The sequence below is a fragment of the Pelophylax lessonae genome (genome assembly GCF_965119305.1).
Source record: "Pelophylax lessonae genome assembly, chromosome: 12".
NCBI classification, from domain to species: domain Eukaryota; kingdom Metazoa; phylum Chordata; class Amphibia; order Anura; family Ranidae; genus Pelophylax; species Pelophylax lessonae.
Genome location: NC_138779.1, coordinates 85,579,352 through 85,595,704, shown reverse-complemented (window position 1 = coordinate 85,595,704; position 16,353 = coordinate 85,579,352). Strand labels below are relative to the sequence as shown.

The 16,353-nt window shown below is 41.9% G+C and overlaps 1 protein-coding gene across 1 annotated transcript in view; it reads right to left on the bottom strand.

Moving 5' to 3' along the window:
* GNB1 (G protein subunit beta 1) overlaps positions 1-16,353 on the bottom strand; it is a 182,564-nt gene that overhangs the window by 125,449 nt on the left and 40,762 nt on the right. The window lies entirely within an intron of this gene.

The window sequence follows — 16,353 nt, the reverse complement described above, 5'->3', positions numbered from 1 at the left end:
CCTTTCACCTGTCCTCCATACAATGTCATCTTTAAGCCCGAATAGAGCTCAGTTACTCAAATCGGGTTAACACAAAACCGGCTGAGAGTCTTAAACTGTCCGCTATCCTTCTGACCCTAATCCATTGGTTGCTTTTATTTTAACTGCACTGTCCTTGGTGTGGCGCAACAAGTTTTCCCAAGCAAAGCATTCTTGACCTGGTATGTTTCAGCTTTAGCATAGTCAAATATTTATGTGGATGAAAGGATTGTAAGCATTTTTAATCATCACAAGTAAAAAGGGACATCTACAGGTAGTCGCACCTCATTCAGTGCTATGTACTTACATGAAGTGCCATTTACCAAAGATATCCAACTTCTTACAAATCTGTAATGCTTCTAGTTTTAAAAAAGGACACATGTTGAAACATTTCCAGAGACAAAGGGAAATGTAGCTTTTCCAATGGGAAATGTGTGAGAAATTGCCAGATGGCTGTATTTGATTTCAGGCTAATACACTTAGCAGCTTGTTAAAACCAGCCAGATAAGTGTCCGAACAGAGTAAACACTAACTAAATCTCCTCTACTGTGTAGGTCTGAATTATTTAAGCTTACTTCAACTTAATATCCAACTCAAAAAACGCTCAGGGCAAATCAGAACACACACAAACGAAATTTTGTACACATGGGTCCTGCCAAAAAAATAAATCTCAAGATCCTTTCAATCTCAGGCCAACAATGGGGGGCAGGATCAATAGTAAAACCAGTACTGAATTTACTTCTAATGCTAGTCTTTTTAAGGCCATTTGTAGATCCATAGCATGCTCACCTCTGTGCTTCTTTCCCACTACTGTTCAGTTACCTTCACTCTTGTCAAATGCAGACCCAATTAGTAAAATGCACCTGAGAGCAAATCCCCTTAATCTTGTTGACGAAAATATTCCTCTGGTAATGCTTTGCCTGGCAGAGCAGCAGTTTATATAAAGCAGCATTTACAAGCTGTTAAATTATGTACATTTAACAATGTATTTTTGCACTAACCATATTGTTTATGTGAAAAGTACACACACATTTTTTTTTTATATATATATATATATATATATATATATATATATATATATATATATATATATATATATATATATATATATATATATATATATATATATATATATATACATATACATACATACATATACACACACACACACACACACACACAGTAAACCCCCGCTCAATCGCGGTTCAGTTTTTGCGGTCCCGGTAATTCGCGTTTTTTTGTAATGTTATTTTACTATATAAATTAAAAATGAAATATTTTTGTGTTTTCCATAGCTCTTGCTATGTCTCTCAGTATCTTTTATGTGTTTAAATGAGTTTCTATTGTTTTAAAAGTGTGTTTAAAGACCTTAAAATGCTTTTACACGTACAGTGACAGTAAAAAAAACATGCCTACAATGCATTTTAATAGGGTTTTTCTATTTCGCGGAATTTCACTTTTCGCGGCTGGGTCCGGAACGTATCCCCCGCAATGGAGGGGGGTTTACTATATATATATATATATATATATATATATATATATATATATATATATATATATATATATATATATATATATATATATATATATATATATATATATATATATATATATATATATATATATATATTATACACACACACAAATCGGAACATTGAACAGGAACACAGTATACACAAGCTTCAGAATGCAGGCAATACACTTTAAAAAGAAACGCTTGCACTTTAAAAGTTAGGAGGACCAAATATAAAAAAAAAAAAAAAAGCAATTCATGTTTTTTTGCATCGCAACAGAGGGATGACTAGCTAGATCTCTTTACAGTGAAGATCCATAATGCAAGGCAGTGAAAAGTAGAAGGGAATTTCAGGTAGCAATACATCAATATATAAAAGAAAATCCATTCTAGTTTCCCTTTGGTGCAGACTATGGTGTATTCAGAACATGAACAAAGATGGACAAACAGGAGCACTAAGCAAGGAAATATATACTGATACCAAGACCTTTCACACATGCAGCTGGGGTGGAGATAAACAGATGGCCAAGCTATAGTTTTACTACCCACTGATCACCCACCTAAAGTTTAAAACCTAGCTGTTGGAAGCTGTTCACATGCCGAAGAAATTTTTAACAGCAGTGGAGGTGGGAATTCAGCCATTATTAGTATGGATGGAGAAATCTCTTCCATTTCGTCCACCAGAGCAAGCTAAATGAAAGAAACGAATACATGAACTGCCAGGTTTAGTATTGCTGCCTGTGTCCCATTATAACTTGTCCACCCTATGATTGGGGTCAGAACAGGAGTGAAAAGGAAATCATTCATTTTTAAGTAGGGCGGAAAATGTTTTCAGAACTGTCAGGTTTTGAAGGTAATATTTCTTATCAGGAGATTCTTCACTTCCTGCCCCAGTGTGACAGGTATCCGACATGTAAACTAGAACATTAACATTTGCTTGCTCAGCTAATCATTAAAAGATTGTCTGATCAGTGCAAAACCAAACCCTATTGATCCTGCCAATACCCTTGTGAACTGATTGCGGTTAGCAAAGGAAGCCAAAAGAACAGTTCTGTTCAGTGAATTCTACAGGAGAAGACGAGGGGAGGTTCTGTAGTTCTATCCTAGGGAAACAAAAAATAATGGCACCACCAAATCTAAAGACTGGAATTACACATTTTTGTTTTTGGGTTTAAGATGAACTCAAGAGTATTGCAAACTGAAGAACAGAGATATGAATAAGCCTGGTAGGAAAAAATAGAATTTCTGCTTGAAATACATTTTCATGCAGTATAAATTCAAATCAGACAGCAACACAAAAATTACTGATTTTAACCCTTTCCTAGTCAATCCAACAACTTTAGCTGGGTAGGGCTTTAAAACCGTTGGGGCAGAAAATTGAGTGCAAAATGCAGATGATAGTCTGGGAAAAATGGGCCTCAACAGATAAGGTCAAAATGTTAAGTACCTACAGCTAATTTACTTTTATTTTTCAAGAGCTGGATACCTAGCTTCTGGAATTGTTAAAGGTTAGACCGCATTCACGCTGCAGCGGCACGACTTCTGCACAACTTTGGGGGCAACCTGTGAGGTCCTGTGCACCGCAACTTCGGCGCAACTTGCACGGACTTCATATAATGAATGTCTATGCAAGTCGCACCGAGGTCGCCCCGAAGTAGTACAGGACTTTTTTCTAAGTCGGAGCGACTTTTGTCGCTCCTATTAGAACGGGTCCTGTAGCACTGCATGGACCGCGACTTGTCAGGCTGACAAGTCGCGGTAGTGCGAATGGAGACTTAATTTCATAGTTTACAAAAAGCTACACCCATGTTTACATTTAGGTCTCATGCACACATAAAAGAAAAAAAAAAAAAAAAAAAAAAGGCACTTTTACAGGAATTTGACTTTTTCAGCCTCTAAATGCACCTTTTTGCCTATATAGCCATGAACATGGTATGAGTAAGACTACTGCCGAAAAGAGTCAGCGTGTTCATTGTATTTAATATGTAGGAAATATTCAGATCTACAGATGAGACAGAGCTGCCGTCCTATGTTCTTTTCTCACTAGGAGCATGGAGACACTCGAGCCAGAGCACCGGTATTTCCAGTTTTACGGGGTCTGCGTATTTTGTTTGTGGATGACACAGGCGTTTACAGGCCTATAAGACCCCGTTCACACGGGGGCGAACCGACTTCCTGGGGCGACCTCACAGGTCGCGGCGCGCTGCTCGCACCGCGACCTCGGAGCGGCCGGCACGGACTTCATAACATTGAAGTCAATGCAGGTCGCTCCAGGTCGCCCCAAAGAAGCTCCGGACCCTTTTTATAAGTCGGAGCGACTTGTGTCGCTCCTATTAGAATGGGTCCACAGCTTCTCTATGCCAGGCGACCAGGTCGCCTGACAGGTCGCCCCAGTGTGAACGGGGTCTAAGAGGAATGTTTAGAGGCTGAAATTAAAAAACAAATAAATTCACTTGTATTCGGACGTGGAGCGTTTGGGCAGAAAACCACTGAACGGGCCTAAATGATTTTTTTTTTTTTAGCGATCGCGCGTTTATTCACTCCACTAGCCAGAATAAAGATTCTAGCCAAAGGAATAAATGACAGCCTGAATGCTTGATACACCTAAAAGCCTTTCTAAGTGTTTTTCAAGTAACTTATTTTCCCACTGGAGCAAAACCACATACTAATCCTCCGGGCTGCAGACTGCAGAGTACAAAGCACCTGTAGCTTTTTTTTTTTTTTACACTGCAGTACAAAAAACACACAGATCCTTAATAGTTGCACGTCATAGTACACTAAACATGTGTTGTGCTGGCCATACTATTATGTACATATACATACTTTTCAGTTAGCCAAACATTTCTGTATTTTTTTTTTTATTGGTCTTCTGTAATATTCAAATTTTCTGATATTAATTTTTTGGCTCTCACTAGCTGAGCTGTAAACCATAATTAAAATAAAAATGCTTGAAATATATCACTGTGTGTGAACGCATCTATATAAAAAATATACACGAGTTCCAGGTTTTGAATTGAATTACTTAAAATTAATTTTAAATGGTATTCTAATTTTATGACATGCACCTGTATATATAAACTGAATCGCAATGCACAGTTATGAATGGGGCCCAACAATAGGGCAGGCTTCTATACCACGAAAATAAATTTAACCTAAAAATCAACCACAGAAAGCCATTCGCCATTTCTGTACTCGTATATCTGATTTGTACACAGCATGACACTTCTCTGTGAGGTCAAATGTTAAATTGCTTTATCTCTAGGACCTAACAGGTAAGCAGCTAAAATTTTAGGCCAAAAACACATTTAACAGATCCCACCAGACACCTAATTGAAGAAGAGAAGAACCATAGAAAGCTAAAGCGCACAAGTTCATAAGAATATCATGCAGGATTACTGTGGTCTAAAGAGGATCTACAAAGAAACGCTGGGTTGGCACAATGTGAGATTATACTTTCCGTGAACCTAATAGAATAGAGTAATACCGAGCCAGGGCTGAACAAAAGCAAGGAGCCAATACTCCTGAAGAATAGGGTGGCATCCAACCTTTTCTACTTCTCCTTGGAAACAAATTTCCCAATTGCTACCGATTAATAGCCTAGACTAACTGGCTCTTCATTTCTGTATTTGACAACCCTTCCCATACCACTTTCTTTTGGACACAAAACTGACAACCTGCAATTCCTACAAAAAGGCAGCGCCCTAGATCCCTGCCAAGAAAATCATTTCTGGATGGACCTTGGTGGGCTAAGTCCAATAATGGTAGGACTCCTCACCAGGAAAAATATTCCTTATGCAATAATTCTAGTGCTTGACCTTCTGTAACTCCAAACTGGTAACCTGTAGAGAATTTTAAAGTGTTGCCTATGGAGACTCAAGTACTGTAGTTCGGCGCCAATCCAAAAGTGCGCGCAATTTTGAAGCATGACATGTTAGGTATCCATTTACGTGGCGTAACATCTTTTATATTATACCAAAAAAAAAAAAAATGGGATATATATGGTTTTGTTTTTTTAATCCATCAAAGTGTATTTTATCCAAAAAACAATTCAGTTTGAGAAAACTGCGCAAAAACTGTGTGACAAATATGCAACGACTGCATTTTTATTCTCTAGGGTCTCTGCTGAAAAATATATATAATGTTTGGGGGTTTTAGGTAGTTTTCTAGCAAAAAATACAGATTTTTACTTGTTAACCAAATGTGTCAGAAAAAGGTCTGGTCACGAAGTAAAGTGATATTAACCACTTAAGCCCCGGAGGATTTTCCTACTCAAAGACCAGGGCCTATTTTGCGATTCTGCACTGCGTGACTTTAACAGACAATTGCGCGGTTGTGCGGCGCTGTACCCAAATGAAATTGATGTCCTTTTTTTCCCCGACAAACAAAGCTTTCTTTTGGTGGTATTTGATCACCTGTGCGATTTTTACTTTTTTGCGCTATAAACAAAAAAAGATCGACAATTTTGAAAAAAACAATATTTTTCACATTTTTTTTATATGAAATTCCCCCAAAAAAAATTTTAGGCCAGTTTTCTGCTACACGTTTGGTAAAGAAAAAAAAAAAATCGCAATAAGCGTATTTTGATTGATTTGCACAAGTTATTGCGTCTACTAACTATGGGAAAGATTTATGTCATTTTTATTGGTTTTTACTAGTAATGGCGGCGATCTGCGATTTTATTTTGCGGGACTACGACATTGCGGCGGATAGATCGGACCCTTGACTGACATTGACACTTTTGGGGGTACCAGTGACATTACTACAGTAATCATTGCTATAAATATGCACTGTTACTGTAAAAATAACACTGGCAGGGAAGGGGTTAACTTTTTGGTGATCAGTGGGTTAAATGTATCCCTAGGGGCGTGATTCTAACTGTGGGGGGCGTGGCTTGTGATGTAACCACAGAGACATACAATCCTACATAGCAGGATCGTATGATCTCTGCAGTTACATCAGGGAGAATGACAGGCGGCTTTGTTTACATCAGCCGTCTGCCTTTCTCCCTCTCCAACGGGAGATTGCGAGTGACCGGCGGACATCACTCGCGCGGGGATGTTAGTGAACGAGCGGGAGCGCGCCTCCGGAGGCGTGTGCTCGCCCCCTAGAGGCTTGTAGGCGAGCGACGTAGCCCTACGTCGGTTTGCCTGTACGGGGCTGACTGCCGCAGTAAATAGTCGTGCAGCGGTTGGCAAGCGGTTAAAGTCTTTTTTTAAAAAAAAAAAACAACAAACATGTTACCCTTACCTGCTCTGTGCAGCAGTTTCGAACAGAGCAGCCCATATCCTCCTCTCGGGTCCCTCCTATCTGCCGAGTGCCCCCACAGCAAGCAGCCTGCTATGGCCCACCCGAGCTGTGCCGCTGCTGTGTCCATTCAGACAGAGCTGCGGCTCTGCCCCACCCCATTCCCTCTTTCTCATTGGCTCACTGACTGACAGCAGCTGGAGCCAATGGCGCCCACTGCTGTGTTTCAGGAAGCCAGAAGGGACAGTCCTGGACAGCAGAGGCTCTCGTGAAACACAGAGCTCACTATGCAGAGCTTTGTCACATTAGCACTCCCACATTTATGACGCAACACAGGAAATGGTGAAGCACACACTGGATGCAGTGTGACCTGAAACAAGATGCTTTTAGCAAAATAGGAAAAGGGAAGCTGAATTAATGTACATAAAGAAATCCAAAAACCATACACTACAACCTGTAGCTGCAACTTGTAAGCCAATCATTACAAGGTAAGGGAAATAACGCAGGGATTCCTACACACTGCATCTCAAAGTAGCTGCTCCTACAGGCTTTTTTTTTAACTCATTTTTTTCTGCCTGGAAACTCCCCTCCATGTCAGCCAATGTGTCTATGCACACTATGACAGGAGTTTACAGGCATATGCCCTTTCAGGCAGAAACTCCCTCAAACTCGCATTTTTAAGAGGAGCTTTCAAGCAGAAAAGTCGCCTAAGTCCTCAAACGTGTGAAAAAGCATGAAAGGTCAAAGAAGCTCGGAAACAAAAACAAGGAAAAAATGAGCTGAAGAGGGTTTGTAAAAAAAAAAAAAAAAAAAAAAAAAAATGTGCAAGTGCCCAAAAAAGCACAAACTTCTTTAAGCTGAAATAAAAGCTCAAATGCCTGTAAGAGCAGCTTTTTTTTGTTGAGCCATATAAGCAGCTTGTTTTTAGCTGCAGCATGAGCCCTAATTACCTAGTTAAAACTAGAACATTTGAAAGTGTGAAATGCCTTTAGGTAACAAGCTGGTGTAGTAAAACTGTCTAGAAAGCGGTACTGACCCTAAAATACATCTAGGTTTCTGCTTATTATCAGGGAGGTGAAAGAAGCCTTGGTCACTAGTGTTGCATCTACTTGCAGACTGAGGCATGAAGCAAAATGTTACGACTAGAACTTTTCAGACACCAGTATGTAAACTGTTTTTCACATGGTAGTTCCCATGGTTCTATATCCTAACAATAATGGCAACAGCACAGGAAACTAAAGGGACTTTTCTTGTATGAATTTGCCTCTGATATTCTGTTAAGATTAGTCTTTTTACAGCAGTTGAAAGAGGAAAAGGTGTGGTAAAATCAGACTTGGGTGTGGGTTCCTCATGCAATCACAATTACTTGCAGTATCAAGTCAAATGGCAAAACGTTACCAAGCAAAAACCCTTGAAAAGTAATACGGAGGCTGGCTCCTTCGGTGAAAACCCACATGTACCATAAAAGGTGCTTAATGAGAACTTCTGGTCCCTGAAAGGATGATAGATGAACTGTTAAAAAGGAGAAGTATGACTAAAGCTTTTTTGGTTGTACTTCTATGGATCACATGAGTGAGGTTTGTTCTGCACTCCTGTGACCCGTTTTCAGCTGACAGCGGGCTAAAGCCCCCTGTTGGCTGAAATCAAAGAGACAGTCTAGGCTGGGGAAAGATTATGATCATATGGCTGGGATCCTACTTGAAGCCTGGACCGGCACCCAGCTCAGCCACCAAGCAAGGCGCTAACTGCCCCAGCCAGCCCCTCCCGTCCCCTTTACAGGCCAGCTGGAGGGGAAAGCAGAGAGCTGGTGACTGACAGTCACAGCGCTCTGCTCAGCGCAGAGGGGTGAACTAAGCGATCGGCGGTGTTTGATCGCTCAGTTCTCATTGCAGAGCCAGCAGGGGACAGACGCAGCATCGGATCAATGCTGCATCCACAGAGGCAACTATAAAAGTTTGTTTATTTTCAAATCCTGAACTTCAAGTGCAAAGGCTTGTGTACACGTGCAACTGTCATTGCTGCGCCTCTGAAATGCAATATAACCACCCCCCCCCCCAAAAGCCTAAGGCACCGCAAGCCTGCACATTACAAAAGATTGCAGCACAGCCCAATTTCCCTTAAATGGTACTACCTGCCAAATGCGACCAGTGCACATGTTCTGAGGAGTAACGGGGCCAGGCTCTGGGATGACCTAGATTCCGAGGTTTCTGAGTCGTCGAGCATAGGCTGTCAGGGCAGGCTTCCAGGAAACTTCTTCCCAGTTTACATCCACAACCTATGTATGGGGTCCTTCAATTCCTGCTTGGCAATCCTCATGTGTGCGGTGTCACTTACCCTGTGATTAGGTATTGGTCCTAATTGAGCACCTTTTATTAATATAACACTATATTGGTTTGTGCTTGGTTTTCCCTTCCCTTTACACAGTTCCTTCTTTGCAGCACATTTAGCTTAGGTGTATTTCTAGTTTTGGTACACCCACATTTTCTGAGTGATGTTGTACCATTTTGATATACATCTCTGTCACTCTTCTCCACCTGGTTCATATCACAGCGTTTAACCAATAGGTTTGAGCTCTGTGCTGGGCATTTTTTGGATGCTGTGTGTGTATAATTTTTTACTGCACATGTGTACCACCCTCTCCCAACTGCCATGAAAAGTGATGGTAAAACACTGACCAACCACCTGTTTTTGCTGCCTCCCAGCTGTAAAGTGAAACAATGGCTATAGGCAGCCCCTTTTAATCGGCCATTTTGTAGAGTGTGAAATGGTTAGCATTTCTGCCAAGACGTTGTGGTCTGTGTCCCTGCTGGAGAGAATTACCAGTTTGTCCTGGTAACCAATGTCACAGACTTTTGAAAGTTGTCACAAGGGCAAGGGATGAGGGGACATCTTATGATGGGGACAAAAGTTCTAAGACAACCAAGAAAGGAATTCCCCACACTTGGAGATATTTTTATTTTTTTACATCTTGCAGTGTCTCCAAGACAGCAAGGAAGAGGAAATCTTTTGAGCAGTATTTGGGGGTTTTAAGAATTAGCAGTATTGTGGTTTAGTGGTTAGCAAATTCACCTTGCAGCACTGTGGCTCTGTTCAAATCCCAGCCAGGGCACTATTTACGTGAAGTTTACATATCCACTCTGACAGCAGAGGTACTGCACAATATTCCTGCTTCCTCATCCTAGTAGGTCAATGTCTGTCTGTATGAGAGATAGGTACCTTTAGCTGTAAGCTTCTTAAATGCAGGGACTGATGTTAATCTGCAGTACCTAATGAACGGTGTACATTTTCTATGCAATATAAATGCCTATAATAAATACACCAATTATATTTCCAGGTTAAAGCACAAAGTATGTTAGCACAAAAAAAGGAAATAAAAAAAAGTATCTCTGCAATACTTGCATATTTCTCTATATTATCCCCCCTAAACAACATGCAGCAAGGAAGAGGGGGGGGGGGGGGGGGGGTTTGGGGCGCCGCCAGAACACACCGCTCTCAGTCATTGGGGGCCGATCGGCAGACCTTTTTCAGCCATACCCCTTCAACAAAAGTCGGCCGAACGGCTGGCTTAGGTTGGACCAGATGCAGTACACATAGGTCAAATGTCCAACAGTTTCTATTGAACCGGCCGATGCTGCCAGATATTCGGCCCTTCGACCGTTACTCACCGTACGGGGAACACAGGCGGGCGCCATTTCATGACAGGACCCCACGCCACCTGGAGTAGGGGGGCTGTCAGCCAAATAGGAATGCTGCGACATAAGCCTAGACCCTGTCGTGTGCGTCCTGGCGAGAAGTTTTAACTCGCGGTCCAGTCACAGTCAAGTGGGACTATGTTGCGGCCGACCCAGCGTGGAGCTAAGGCCTGCACGCATTCGATGCCAGACTGGGGTGACCACTGGATATGGGGGTCCAGTCTGTCGCTCAGTTCGGCATAATTGCTTGAAGATCTCACAGGAAAAACGTTTTGAGAAAAATCTACATAAAAATTTTACTTCCATGCCAGGACCAAAGATCCCAACAAGGAACTAGGTCCTTACTCCTGACTAGGCAGATTAAAAACTGACATCCTATGCAGGAAGAGGGGTTATACCCTTCAGGACTGCCTGCCCATAGGCTCAGCCAGAACTTTTCTGCCTAGTGTCCTACTCCTGTAGGGGGCAGTATAACCCTACTGATATGAATCAGATAGAACTGCGTCCGTCAATGAACGATAGAGAAAAGGCATTTTAACGAACCTGAAGTACAAACAACAAACAAGTTCTAAATCAAGTTTACGGTTTTAAGTGACTTTACCTTACACTACAAAATTTGTCTTTGCACTCCTATTATCCCAGAAGTGGAAGCTGGAATCTTTAAACTGTACCATGCACACGTTAAAACAAAACAAAAGTGGTTGCTAAAGGTCCAATGGGGATGTAGTTCAAAGCTGCACTTAAGGGCCCTTTCACCCACATGCGTTTTTCCTGCATTTTTTCCTTGCAATAAAAAGGTTTCCCTTTAAAATCGTTTAGAACTTTTCACACCACTGCGTTACAGGTGCAGTGCCTTTTCAAAAGTCATACATGCTTCATCTTTGGTACGGTTTGAAAACTGCCCCAAAAAATGCAGCTTCCTATTGAAATGAATGGAAATTGTGGCAAAATCGAGGTAAAAATGTGCTGCAATTTTGCGTTTTTAGTGCGTTTGAGTCAGATGTCCATTTTTCACAGGTGCATGCAACCCAAAAATGCACCAGAAACTCATAGTAAACAAACATCAAAATTATAGGAAAAAAGCATATGCGCTTTTTTTCCACAATTTTGCTACAGAGCAATGTGAAAGTACCCCAACAAGCAACCTTAAAAAGGATAAGTTCGCCTTTAACGAAAAAGAAAAAAAGTGCAGGTGCAATACTAGGCTCCCTCAGATGCTGTCTGTTGCCCGTACCTCCACTATGGAGTTACTGAATTGCAGGAAGAACCAATGAAATAAGAGCAAGCTCACGAGTGCCCTCATAGTTCATTGAGAACTGCAAGCACCTGACGTTAGATGTACTTCATTTATCCCCAGAACAAATGATGTGGCTGTGTGGGAGGAGCTCTGCAAAGCGACATTATCACTCGCTATCATGGTGAAGGGGGAGCGAATCGGGAAGTGTGGGCTGGTGCTGTATTGCAACAGGTTACAAAGGAGAACTTATCCTTTCCAATGCTCTGCAGCTTTCTGATGACTACCGCATCTCATTTTTACCCATCTCTTCCAGTCACTTGTCTTGTCTAGTTGTACTCACTCCAGCAGTAGCTGCATGCCATTGCTCAGAGTGTTTCTCAATCACGACAATGGTTGATGTTGACTGCAAAATATAGTGTACGCTGGAAGCACGTGACAGGGTGACCACACATGAGTGTAACTGGAAGAGGAACAGAGGATCACCACCCTATAACAAGAAATGCCTTCTATAAAAATGATCAGAAATCCAAAGACAGCTGCAGATTTAAACATCTTTCTAATTACACTGACATGTTAAAGACTATGATTTATAGATATTTCTACATTGTATTTTGTAATCTGAGACTAGTTGCACAAGAAAAGTGGTAATTAGGAAGAGATTCTGCTGCAAACAAGTTCCCTTGCTTGGTAACACTGAGGGTTCACAGGCGGCAGCCACATTTTAAGTTCTCAAGTATCAAATCAAGACAATGCACTCTCACCTATTCGGTGTTAAAATGTCATAGGTCTTTTGCAAGACACCATTAGGGTCCTTTTAAACTGGCTTTCCTTCCAGCGGACTTCATTTTGCTCAGTGGGGGTTGGCGGATGGATCCCTGCTGAGCAGGCGGATGACAGGTCTGTCTCCGCTCTCTGTGCTGAGACAGAACTGTCAGATCTCTGATCTCCTCTATTGGAGATCGGATGAAAATGGACAGCCTGTCAGTTTTTATTCGATCCTCCCGATGGATGGAAAATAGGGTTTCCATCAGTCTGGATTTCACAGACCGGATCAGATAGAAGCGGATGTCTGCGGACTTGTCACCTCTGACATCCGCTGCTCCATAGAGGTGCATGGAGTGTCCGACCAGGTCCGCCTGAAAGACTGACAGCCGGACCTGATCGGAAAGCCCGTGTGAAAGGACCCTTACAAGTCAAGTGTGCTAAAGACCGTGCTCTTGCTCAAAAAATAAATAGTGCAATAAATCAAAAACAATGTAATATGTCTAAAATAAAAATCTCTATAAATTAAATTGTAATGATCAAAGTGTAACACTAGCTACATAAAGTGAAAATTCCCAAGTGATTTAAAAATACATATTAAATGTGCATATATTGATAAGTTTCCAAGTATTTGATGAAAACAATTCCACCGTATTGAATAAATGATGAACAGTTCTACCATTATACATGGTAACACTGATAGACCAAATATTACGACCAAAACCCCCTCAAAATAGCTAACATTTTCAAAGCAAAGAACGAGCAAATGTCTGAGGTGTAAGCTTACAAAACTGCAGTACTGACAGACCTATAGACCTCACCATCTCATTATGATCTGATGTTTTTATGAACCTATTCCTAGCTGTCAAATTTATATCCTCAAGAGAAACTCCAAACAAACAAGTTATTCCACAGGGTGAGCTTGCCAATTAGAAAACCAGCACCTGGTTATCAACACAAAATTATCAAACAACTGAAAGGTACTTGTACAAGGCTTTGTTTAAAGTACAAAAATCCATCCAGTCGTACGATCAAACTAACCTAACCTAGGACTGGGGGTGCATCTGAGCTGTAGGTTTACTGAACAGTTTTATTTTATATGCCATGTGGCAGACGGTAACCGAATCACTACATCCGAGCAGTGAGGCATTGTGAACAGTGTCAGAATAATCTCTATAGCAACTACATGTACAGAATGTTTATGAGGTTAGAGAAAACACCTCAAGATGTCATGATGCTTCCACATTGTGCTGTGCATTCCCATTTGCACCAACATGTACAAAGGAAATAGAAGACACAGGGGGCCAGGTCACAGCTCCTAGTCCTCTTTCCTGTAGATTACACTAAAAATGTCATTTACCATGGATATTCAGGAGGCCCAAATTGCAATTCCACTAAACCATCTGAATTATACACGTTTACTGCGCCAAGAAGCTAAATTACATGTAACCATTATGCGGCAAGACCCACCTATGCGTTTATGAAGATTGGATTTTGATTGCTGAGAACTGACTGAAGATCCTCCTCACATAAAATGTGCATTTGAGGCGTCAAATCCCTTGCATTGCCTTCATTTATATACCGGTCACAACTTTTAAATTATTGAGCCAAAAATCCAGGCCAAAAGATCTTCCAAAAGTGCTTTCTAAAAGTACTACAATTGTAAGAGAATGTGAGCGATTGCGCACTGAGAAACTCACTCAAAATTGGCCTCCTCTATGGAAAAAGCAGTCACTGTACAGGAAAACCTAAGCCCTGCAACTCATGTCCTGCGGCAATTGTTTTTGCCCCAATTGGGTGACAATCATAAGCTTGTAGGCAAACACCAGACAGAATACCCAGTTCAGCTCATTGGATGTACTATGTACATCCAAAGAGTGAACCTTTAATTATAAGCTGATGGACATCAGCTTGTATGGGTTTTGTTTAGCCGCCTCCTCGCTGAAAATTGAAGGGGATGAGACAGCTCCATAGCTGCCAATCACTTTCACGGACCTGGCAGCGTGGTACAGGAGCCTTGGCTGATCCAGAAGAACCTACGGAGCAGCATCTGTCAGGAGCTTGAGTATGTGTAAATACCTCAACCTTAAGAGCCAAATTGTTCCAGAGAATCATGACTCTTTTTTGATCCTGTAAAGTAGGCAAGGGAGATCTGGAGGGTACAAATCGGCTGAACAAGAGACTCCACTGCGAAGGTCCGATGGGTCCCTGGACCTGGTGGAAAATCTGTCTAGTAATTTCTTAATCTGGACACCAGCTGATCAGGAGATGGCACTCCCCACCTGTGGTAAATGGCTTGAAAGACCATTAAATGAACAGCCCATTTTCCCATATACAGTCATTTAAGACAAAGTCAATTTTTCTGCTTGTAAATCAGAATTGCACACCAGGCCACACATGCACTTTTAGCCCATGAGATTTAAGCCTGGCATCAGTCATTAAGAGCTCCCACAACTGTGGAGGAAAAGGGATCCCCAACTTCAGTGCCAGATTGGAAATACACCCTGCCAGGGAGTGTTTGGGCTTGGAGAACAGATGTATTGGGCAATCAAAAAACTGAGTATTTGTCCTACACAGCCAGAATATAGTTGCAACTATCTGAAATGAAGCTTATTGTATGGCTCCAGTAACCTTGGCCATCCTAGCCAACTCTCACATCACAAACCAAATGTAGGCTTTCAAATGGACCACGGAACACCAAAGACAGGAATGCCCCATCATATTTTGAGTGCCTCTATCCAACCTGTCGTTTCAGGACCTGCATTATGCCTCGCACACACGCATCGATTATTGGCTGGGAATTTTCGGCCAACGTCCGATCTTCGGCTTGTTAGTATGATGCTTCCGACAACCGACTCAGACTTTTCGGCCGAAAAAAATCTGGTGTGCAGACTATAAAATTTTTGTTGGCCGTCAACACAACGGCCGATTTTCCGTCAGTCAGTACAGATTTCGGCAGACAAAAATCTGATGAGCAAGACTGGGCATGCTCAGAGAAGAAAAAACACGGAAAGTAAACCAGCACATGACATCACTTCTGAAGTTGATTTTTGTTGGCCGAGAAAATTTGTGTGCAGTCTAGGCACATTCCAACCAAAACACTCTGGACAAAAGTCGGACGATCGGTCAGCCGATAATGGTTGCGTGTGTACGAGGCATTACTTTTGCCTTGATAGATGGCTGTGCTATTATGGTTAGCAAAACTACTATCACCATTTTATTATCCAGCCCTACTGCAGAAAATATATACTCTATTGTAGGGCTTGACAAATTGGCTTTGGATCTAGGAGCAAGCTAAAAATGTTAGGAGCCAGATTTTTTTAAACAAAGCTTTATTCTCAACTACAGCACAGCCAGGGCGGAGGGGGCACGTACCCCCTATCAGAAGTGCCAAAATGCTGCTTTAGCTAGGCTAAATAAAAAATGCACCACCTGCCTGGCATCCGGAACTGCATGGCCTGGGTGTTGGGCGATCTAATTCGTGCATCCCCCTAATAGGAATGTCAGGTACAGCACTTCCAGCCCCAAACCAAACACAGTGGAAAGCATGCAGACCATCCCCAGAAGGACACAGGCCGAAGACAGAAAGGCATCATCACAGCCTGTCTGTCACCAGGCCACCATATGCATGCGACTGGCGGTGGCTTCCTAGAGAGGGACAGTGCAGCAAGGCGGGGGCAATGGGAGATCCAGTGACCGGGGTACACAATGCAGATTCTCATGCAACCCTAGGCTGTGTGGCTGTGGCAGGACAGGGAGAAACTGACGACAACACAATCTGGAGATGGAATCAGTGAAGTGACTGGCCTCAGGTGATATGTAGAGTTTTAAAAAAAAATTGGTATTAGTTGTACCTTTTATCGGCAGCGCTCTCCCCTCAAAGTACA